Source organism: Bos taurus, chromosome 10, assembly GCF_002263795.3.
Source record: "Bos taurus isolate L1 Dominette 01449 registration number 42190680 breed Hereford chromosome 10, ARS-UCD2.0, whole genome shotgun sequence".
Lineage (NCBI taxonomy): Eukaryota > Metazoa > Chordata > Mammalia > Artiodactyla > Bovidae > Bos > Bos taurus.
This window is the reverse complement of record NC_037337.1, coordinates 78,366,842-78,377,270: the sequence shown is the minus strand read 5'-3', so window position 1 is coordinate 78,377,270 and position 10,429 is coordinate 78,366,842. Positions and strand designations below refer to the sequence as shown.

Below are 10,429 nucleotides of genomic sequence, written 5' to 3'. Positions count from 1 at the left end.
GACTTTGGAGCAGATGATTAAGGACTTAAGTTTTATTTTAGGTTTTTGTAGATACTCTTTATCAGATGAAGGATGTTAATTTCTTTTTCTAGTTTGCTACCAGTTTTATTTTTAATCATGTGTGTTGAATTTTATGAACTTTTTTCTGCATCTATTGAAATGGTCACAGGATTCTCTCTTTTATTAACGGAGCAGATTGCCTGGAATGATTTCTTGAATGTTGAAACAACTTTGCAGTTTTTGCATTTCCAGTTTGGTTGTGATGTATAATCTTTCTCACACATTTCCAGATTTGATTTGCTAGAATTTGCTTAGATTTTTTTTTTTTTTTCAAAAAAATCAAGGTCATAAGCAAGCCGGGCTTCTAATATTCTTTTTTAATAATATCCTTGCCAGATTTTGTATCAGGATTATTCTGGCCTTAAAAAATGAACTGAGTGGTAAACTAAATGGGAAGAAATCCAAAAAAAGAGAGAGAAGATATATGCAAACATATAGCTGATTCACTTTGCTGTATAGCAGACGCTAACACAATATTGTAAAGCAAGTATACTCCAATAGAAAAAAAGAGAGAGAGATTTAAAAATTCCTCTCCAAAAAAAAAGAACTGAGGAGTGAGCTTTCCTTTTCTCTTTTCTGGAAAAAATATGTGGAAAAATTGGCACTGGATCTTCTTGACGTATTTTGCAGAATTCACAGCAAAGCCATCTAGGTCTATAGGTTTCTTTATGCAAACAGTTTTAAATAGTGAATTATTTTATTTTAAATTACTTTTATTTTTGCTGAATTGTGTGTGTTTTATGGAATATATCATCTAATTCATCTAAATTGTCAAATGTATCAGCATGTAATTAAAAATATCTTATTATTGTTCTTTCATTGTTTGTAGGATATATAGTGATGCCCTTTTTCATTCCTGATGTGAATTAGTTGTGCCTTTTTGGGGAAAGAGTTTATCACCTTATTATTAAGTTTTTCAGCAAACCGACTGTTTTCTTGGCTGATCCCCTCTACTATTCTGTCTCCTTTCTCATTAGTTTTCTTATCTTCCTCATCTCTTTTTTTTTCCCCCTAACTTTTTGAAGTAGATACTTAGTGCACTGATGTTCAGTCTTTCTCCTTTTCTGTTATCTGTCTATAGGGCTATAAATGTTCATTTAAGTATGATTTAAATATGTATTAAAAATCCTCAGATTAGTATTGGTTATATAATTTCCTTTGTGACTTCTTTTTCTGGCCCATGAGTATTTAGAAATTTACTTTTTAATGGGGAGGGAGGAGGGAGGAGGGTTCAGGATGGGGAACACATGAGAAATAAAGGAATAAAAAATTAAAAATAAATAAATAAATAAATAAAAAGAAAATATCATTTGAAATAAAAAAAAATTAATTTTCCAAATTGAGGGATTTTTCTACTTTTCAGCTTAATTCCTCTGAAACCAAAGAGTATTCTGATATGATTTTGATTTTGAAATACGTTGAGATTTGCTTTATGACTTTAAGGCAATTTTGACAAGTGTTCTGTGTGTCCTTGAAAAGAGTGTATACTCTGCAGTCACTAGGTTTAGTGTTCTACAAGTATGTCCACTGGGAAAAGTTGGATTGTATTGTTTACATCTTTTGTGTTCCTACTGAACTTTTTGACTGCTTATTCTAGCTGTGAGACAGGTGTGTTAATCTCTCTCAGTGTAATTGTGGATTCGCAGACTTCTCTTTTTTACTTTATATGTTTTGAAGCTATGATCCAAGGAATAAGCAAATGTAAGATTGTTGTATCTTCCTAGTGTATTAGCCTCTTTATTATTATTCGATGTCCTTCTTTAACTCTAATAATGGTTCTTGTTCTGAAGTCTTCTCTGATAGTACTATAGCTATTGTACTTTCTTTTGTTTAGTATTTTCATAGTATACCTTTCTTATCCTCTTACTTTCGACCATCTATATTATATTTGTGTCTTTAAGTAGTGTGTATATACATATACATGTGTATATATACATATGTGTGTGTGCTTAGTCACTCGGTCATGTCTGACTCTTTGTGACTCCTTGGACTATAGCCCGCCAGACTCCTCTATGTAGATTCTCCAAACAAGGATACTGGAGTGGGTTGCCTCCATCTTCCCAAGCCAGGGATCGAACCCAGGTCTCCGGCATTGCAGGCAGTTTCTTTACCAATTGAGCCACCAGGGAAGCCAATATACATATGTATATATATGTTTGAATCCATCCTACTAATTTCTTTTAATTGAAGTATTTAGCTCATTTACATTGAAGATAATTACTGATATATGTGAGGCTAAATTTACCATCTTAGTATTTGCTTTTTATTTGTTTCACCTATTTTATATTTTTTAAAATCTTTTTTATCTCTCTTTTGTTTTTAGATTATTTTATATTATCCCAAGTTAAACATTAGTTTACTATTCTTTTATTGGTTATTCTAGAGAGTATATTATATATCCTTAACTTATCAAAGCCTAATGCCAATTAATACTTTTTCCTAATACTAAATACAATTGACACCTGAAAGACATAGGGGTTAGGGGTATAAATCCTCTATGCAGCAAACAATCCAAGTATAATATAGTCAGCCATCCTTATATGCAGTTCCATACCCGTATAGTATCGTGGCACATAGTTATAGAAAAAAGGCTGTTTTAAAGTGGGCCCTTGCAGTTCAAACCCGCATTGTCCAAGGGTCAACTGTAACGCAATAATCTTAGACTAGTGCTACTCAGAGGATGGTTCTTGAATTGGCAGTGACCTGTGGTCTGTGATGGTTGATTTTGTGTGCCAAACTGGGGAGGACTCTGCATCCAGATATTTGGTGAAACACCAGTCTAGATGCCACTATAAAAGAACTCTTAAGATAAATTTACAGTTCAGTCAGTAGACCTTAAGTAAAGCAAATTATCTTCCACAATGTGGGTGGGCCTCGTCCAATTAGTTGAAGGCCTTAGGAGAAAAAGATTGAGGTCCCCTGAGGAAGAGGGAGTTCTGTCTCCAGACTGCCTTCCAACTCGAGCTGCAGCATCAACTCCTCTTTGAGTCCCCTGCCCGCTAGCCTCCCCTGCAGGTTTCATACTTGCCAACTCCACAGTTGCATGAAACAGTTCCTTAAAATCTCTTTCTCTTTCTCTCCTCATCCTGCTGGTTTCTCTGGATAACCCTGACTAATTGGGGTCCCAAATTAAACCCCAAAGCTTGGGGAATTGAAGAGGATCCTTCCTCAGCAGGCCCCAAACTCTCATTTTTGTCCCCTTGCCCCATCACTTTGTTGAATACTCGGCTCAGTTTCTCTGCCTCTCATCCACCTCTCTGTGAACCAGAAGATCTCCCCAGGGAAAAAGTAGTCCCCATGCTGCTGCTGCTGCTTAGTCACTTCAGTCGTGTCCGACTCTGTGTGACCCCATAGATGGCAGCCCACCAGGCTCCCCCCGCCCTGGGATTCTCCAGGCAAGAACACTGGAGTGGGTTGCCATTTCCTCCTCCAGTGCATGAAAGTGAAAAGTGAAAGTGAAGACACTAATAGCTAGGCTCATTTCTGTGAGGTTCTTTTCTTAGATCTTGTCCTCATATTTATTCACCGCTGTGTTCCTTCTCTGAAGCCCTCAAACATAGGTAGAACTGTTTTTCCCAGGTTTCATAGCAGTTCTCGGTGAAAGAGGTTGGTATGATTCACATTACCAGAAGTGATTCTCCTGGAAGAGTTGGCTCACTGTCCTTGATCAAAATCTGTGCGGGAAGTCACCTAGTTCCACATTACCAGAAGCACAGGAAGTCTCAGATCTTTTTGGGGTCAAGACTTCAGGTTTGCTTTTGTCGAATTTGAGGAGCTTTGGAGATCTCTCCGGTAAGATAATTGAAAAGTGGTTGGATAAACAAATCTAGACTTCAGGAAGAAGAATCTCCATGGAGAAATATTTTTGGCACAGTAGTGTAGAGATAACACTTCAAGTGACAAAATGAATGAGATCACTCAGGAGAAAGTCTAGATAGAGAAAAGAAGAGGGGCTGGGAATGCACTTTTAGGAGCTGTAGCGTTTGGAAGTTAGCTAGAGGAGGAGGTAGGAGTGAAATACTGGGAAGAGGTTGTTGAAAGGGTAGGCAAATGCCCATGAGAGAGTATGGTGTCAGAGACGCAGAGGAAAAAGAGAATTTAAAGAAGTAGAGAACGATCAAGTATGATTTATTTAATGGAAAGTCTGACAATATAAGACCTAAAAAGTTCCTGGGCATTTGAGCCTCACAAATATCCCGGAGACACTTGATGGATGGCGGTACTTGGGAAGTAGAGTGGGCGGACAGCCTCAGAAAGAGTGATGCAGGGCTGTGGGAGGCCTGCCCGGCAGCCATCACCCTGGTGGCTTTCAATCTCTAATCTGATCATGAGCTCTGTGCTATCTCAATCTGAAAGACTTATTTGAAGCCTGAGCTCTGTCCTTTTTGGCAAATAACTTGGGTAATACCTGTCAAGGGCAAGAAAGGATGGTGGTGCCTATGCTTCTTCCTAATACTCATCAGTTCTTGGGGGAGCAAACCTGTAGTTCATGTTCTCAACCAGAGCACAGCTGCACCTCCTAAGTCGAGCCTGCCTTGCTCAGCGCACAGAACTCCTTCTGACACTGGATGTCTCTCCAGAATCAGGAGGCAGAGAAAATGTCGATTTCTCATGCTAGAGATGTGTGTTTTTTTACAGCAAGCCTGTACTGTTTGAACTCTCAGGATAGCTGCCTTTACTTTATTGGTCCAGAAGAAAATTTAGGCTAAAGGAGAACCTATTTCTATTTGTCAGTATTTCAGAATCGTAACAGTTACGTACAGTACAAACCTCATTATGGTCTCCTTATATTCCTAGGAAACATTAAACATTGGCAATGTGTTTGTATATGTATGCTGAGTTTGATGACTAGACACACTGATGGTTTCTAGATGGTTTTCTTTGTTTAGCAAGGAAAACATTGACCCCAAAGCCCATTACCCTTGTGGGATGAGTATGGAGTAAAATATAGGCCCTCACTCTGAGCCTATTGACTTGGAACCATGTGCAAAATGAATTTAGTTATTTCTTTAATTTATCTGATTCACACCTGATGAGGCAAGCAGAGCCTCTGCATCAGGCATGAAATATGCAAACTAGTTCAGGCAAAGTGAGAGTACTTCAGAGAGAAGCCATCCTGCTGCTTTGGGGAAAAGCTGTTTGGACACAGTTTAAAGCTCTATTAAATGTGGTCTTTAATCAATGCAATCCTGCTCAAACTACCACTACTCATTCAGTGGGTCTCGATGGCTGTAAAAGAAATCTACTCATGTGTGATACTATCTTTGTGAATGAAATCAAATGCTTTGCTGAGTGATTGGTAAGATGACCCAACGTGAAATCTTTTAATTTTGTGTAATTGAGTCACTTAGTTTTTCTGATTATGATCCCTAAATGTAATGAGGGAATAACAGAATATTTGTTGTGCCTATATCACAAGGTTGTGAAGATCAAACAGGATAATGTATGGAAAGCTTAGATAAAGATAGAACTCTCTTTGCTGAAATATAATCACCTCTGTTTCAGAAATCATAAATGTGGCTTTGCCCCCTGTCAATCACTGTGTTGGGAAGGCTCTTTTGTGGGATCACTGCACTGCCCCAGTGTATCAGCATCCAGCACTCATAACCCCCTAGGACTACCACAGATTCTTAGGAGACTTAACAGCGATGACAACAACAAAAGAATAATATAAACAATGAGGAAAATAGAGCTTAAGCTGAAAAGGTCATTGATAATGTCCTGTAATTGATCATTTTACCAGTCCAGAAGGAAAAGTGTATTTTCATTGGCTGGTAATAGCTAAAATAGACAATTCTGGCATCACCAACACCATATAGCATAGGGAGGGTGAGAGTAGGAAAAGGCTAGTGGAGAAGGGTTCTTCAGAGAAACAAAACCAATAATATATATGTGTGTGTTCTAATGGGGCTTCTCTTGTGGCTCAGCTGGTAAAGAATCCACCTGCAATGCAGGAGACCCCAGTTTGACTCCTGGGTTGGGAAGATCCACTGGAGAAGGGATAGGCTACCTACTCCAGTATTCTTGGGCTTTCCTGGTAGCTCAGCTGGTAGAGAATCCGCCTGCAATGCAGAAGACCTGGGCTTGATCCCTGGGTTGGGAAGATCCCCTGGAGAAGGCTACCCACTACAGTATTCTGGCCAGGAGAATTTCATGGACTGTATAGTCCATGGGGTCACAAAGAGTCAGACATTGACTGAGCGACTTTCACTTCACTTCACTTCACTCTAATAGATAGATTTACTTACTATAGGAATTGGTTTACATGATTATGGAGGCCAAGAGGCCATCTGTAAGCTGGAGAACCAAGAAAGCTTGTGGTGTAATTCAATTTGAATCCCAAAACCTGAGAACTAAGAAGTCAATAGTATAAGCCCTAGGTGAAATCCAAAGGCCCAAGAACCACGAGCACCAAAGTCCATGGTTGAAAGTGATAACAAAGGGCAATAAGAAGCAGCTCAGATCAGTGCAGAAAGAAATTGTAAAGTTTTGTGATTCAGTCCAGGGATGGCAAGTACATAGTCATGTGGGGCAAATTTCCCATCTTTTATTCACAGCAGATGTTGTTAATAAATCACTGTACTCTCTCTATTCAGTCAAGGCGTCTGAGTGGCAAGGCAGAGTGATTTACTTTCTCTGTGGGAAGGTGAAGGGCCTCACCTAGAGTCTTTGGGACCATGTATAGTGAGTGTACTATGAGTCATTAAATTATCTGAATGTCATCTAATGAGACGAGCAGAGCCAGTGGGTCAGGCTCAGAGATGCAGGAATGTGATCCTCAAAGAGTGGTCAAGATAGTGCTCTAAGTAGCAGCTACAACTCAGCTAGAATGGGCACCAGAAATGCAATCTATTTGCCAACCAGAGTTTTCTTCACCTTCTCATCTGACAGTCAGAAAACTGATGAGATAACTTGTTTAAGTTAATGCAAAGAGTCGACCAGATCTAAAATCTAAATTTATTTTTCCCTAGTCGGAAACTCAAGACCTGTCTCAGTTTGGAGCTATTTAGCTGAAGACTGATTCCTGGAATGGTTGGGCAAAGTAGAGAAAGGAACAATTTTAGACTTTAGGGTTTAAGTAAATGTATCTTGAGCCATTTGAACTTTGAAGTTCAGTGTATTAGTGTGCTTGAGCAGCTGTAACGAAGTACCACAGACTGTGCGGCTTAATTGATTGTCTCACAGTTCTGGAGGTTAGAAGTCTGAGCTTAAGGTGTCAGCAAGGTTGGTTTCTTTTGAGGACTTTGAGAGAAACTGTTCCATACTTTCCCGCCCCGCCCCCCGCCTACCCCCTCTACCTGCAGCTTCTGGTGGTTTGCTGGCAATTTTCATTGTTTCTTGGCTTGTGGACACATCATCCTGATCTCTGCCTTCATGTTCACATGGCATTCTTTCTGTGTGCATGTGGCTATCCCTGTGTGCAAATTCCCCCTTTTATAAGGATGCAATATACTGGATTAGGGACTATCCTAATAACTTTATTTTAACTTCATCATTTACAAAAACTTCTCCTAGGGGTTAGGACTTCAACCTATGAGTTTGAGGGACACAATTCAACCGATAATGTGAATTTCAGTTTTCCCTAAGTATCAGATCTCTGGCTATAGGAGCTAGCTTGATTTTAGTCTAAAAGCTTTCTTAATGCAGTCACGTTTAACAATAGAGTTGATTCTTCAAGAGGTTGTCAGTAATAGACCATGCAGATGAATTCATAAACCATTATGAATTCTATGAATTCTATGTTTATTGTATCATGAAGATGTTCAAGATCATGTTACTGTGGTTAAGTAGGAGAGGGAGTGGCAAGGTGGAGTTGATAGCATGTAGCAGAGAATGAAACTTCAGAGTGAGGTGATGCTATGCTGCTGTTAGTTACAGGGACAGACCAAGGACAACCACAGCTTAGGGAGCTGGCAGATACCGGTGGACAAGGTTCCTATATACATAAAGATCTGAAGATACAGCTATGAACCAGGAGCTGCCTGGAAACCACTGAACAGAACACAGAGGCATGTGAGGTGGGCCTCTCTGCTGTCTGAGAGCCCTGTTCCCCAAGAAAAGCAGTGACCTCTGTGTTTGGTATTCTTTCTGTGCTTCCCACTTTTCTTCCCAGTTACCCTACCTTTGTAGACCCCATGCCTGCCAGGCTCCTCTGTCCATAGAATTCTTCAGGCAAAGATACCAGAGTGGATTGCCATTTCCTTCTCTAGGGGATCTTTCTAACCCGGGATCAAACCCAGGTCTCCTGCATTGCAGGCATATTCTTTACTGTCTGAGCCAACAGGGAAGCCAGCTATGGAGATAATTCCTTTCCAACTTCCTAAAACACATAGAACCATGTTCTGTCCCTCTTCCTTCTGTAGCAAACTGTTCTTAAGTGGATATTTAAAATATATTAATTCACATTTAGATGTAATTGACTGATAAAAGTTTAAAGTGAGCTCTGTCTTGAACGATTTGGAAGTGATTGTCCAGGCCTTAGATTAGAGGAATGAAGCTCTAAGTCTAGAAATATAGGATCATCCAGTCCTAAATGGCACCTCTTTTATTAGCTAATCAGCTCCTAAATTAAAATGCCAGTGTTCATTTATCCTTTAGAATTGTCAGTGATCTAGGAATTTGCTGATTACATTAGCAATTTTTTTTTTAAATTCTAGGAAGATGCAAAATAGAACATTACAAAGATATGAACCTACACATGTTTGCCTTGCTTAAATCATCTACATTTTGCTGAGTCTCACCTGATTTGTTTGGAATTTGATAGCACAGGACTTGCTCTTTGGTTTCATCACAGCTTCCTCTCTTTTTAGCTGCCTTATAGTATAAAATCCAGTCATTTTTTTTTCTTGGCAATCAGACAGGTACTGTTCTTTCTGTCATGGTTTTCTTGATGGTGCTAAATAGTGCAGAATCACTTTAAAAGAAGGGCTACCCCTACTTCTTTCAAGAATGAATATCACCAGCCTTATGTTTCCTTTGTCTCTGCTCATTCACCCTCGTTTTTTTTTTTTTTTTTGTCTAATTCAATCAAAGAGAAAGGGTTTAGACATTTTGGTAGGTGTAGGTATTGGTGTAGACATAGATGCACGTGTGCATCCATCAGTCTCTCTGTGTGTCTGACTCTTTGTGACCCCATGGACTCTAGCCCACCAGGCTCCTCTGTCTGGGGGATTCTCCAGGCAAGAATCCTGGAGTGGGTTGCCATGCCCTCCTCCAGGGACCTTCCTGACCCAGGGATCGAACCCAGGTCTCCTGTGTCCTGCTTTGCAGGCAGATTCTTTACCTGCTGAGCCACCAGGAAGTCCATAGCCATAGATGAGGGCCTGGCAGAACCTGTGGGAGGTGAGGATGGCCTGGACTGGATGTTTCTTGTACCCTGACTGTGGCCCTGGACCATGGCTTGGTCAGCCACTGAAGGTGGTCATCAGGTGTCATGGGGTCTCCCTGACAGACAGTCAACACCCTCATCCCTCGGAAGAGTTCACAGTACCCTTCTGAGGGGCAGGCAGGATTCCTCCCAGGGGGTTAACACTAAACCAGAAAATCCCTGCTCGAGCTCTTTCTCTTATTTCATCCACTGAGTTGACAACTTTATAGGACATATTAGCAAGTGATAGATACAGGCAACAGGACCAGCAGATAATCAGTACTTTGGTGAGATGTACATTCCAGAAAACCAAGCTGATATGATTGGATATTTCTTTGATAAATTGAACTTTCCAAAACCTCATTAGATTTTACTGTTATCACAGAAGCTAATTTTCTTTGATTTTAAATATTATTTTCTATGAAAAGAATGACTAGGCAAATTAAAAGTTCTGGTTTTTAAGTGAAACTCATAGTTTCACTTAAATAGCTTTTCTGGAGCAAATGCATTTTTAAGTTGTTGACTTACTGAGTTTCTCTGGCCTTGGGATCCAATGGATGCCATGACGTGCTCTGAAGCTTTGCTTTGGCAGAGAATGGAAGGGTGAAGATTCAAGTCTAATTTTTTAGCAGACACCCACAAGAGCTGATAAACTGGTTGGTTGGATGAAGTCTTTGAGGGGCATGGTGAAACTGATCTACTGTTTGCTTGACTGTCTAACTGCCTGCCACCCACACTTTCTATCCTTTGGTTTCTAATTACCTGTATTTGGTGTGTATAAAATATTCAAATACTCTAAACCACCCCCCAAAACCCTAAAACTTCAAGCAGTACCATAAAACCCCTGAAAAGCAGTCTCTTTCCACCCTTGACATGCAGTTCCCTAGTTCTGTTCCCTATAGACAGCTAGCATTAGCAGTTTCTTATGTGTCTTTCCAAACATCTACTAAGTAAATATTAATATATGTGTACTGCTGTCTTTCACCTATATAATCCTACTAT

At 39.8% G+C, this 10,429-nt stretch overlaps 1 long non-coding RNA gene across 1 annotated transcript in view; it reads left to right on the top strand.

Moving 5' to 3' along the window:
• Positions 1 to 3,784: 3,784 nt before the first annotated feature.
• The window catches only part of LOC112448513 (uncharacterized), a 65,167-nt gene continuing 58,522 nt past the window's right edge, over positions 3,785 to 10,429 (top strand). The window contains exon 1 of the long non-coding RNA XR_003036891.2: positions 3,785 to 3,852. This is a non-coding gene — a long non-coding RNA (uncharacterized lncRNA). The remainder of the gene's footprint in view (positions 3,853 to 10,429) is intronic.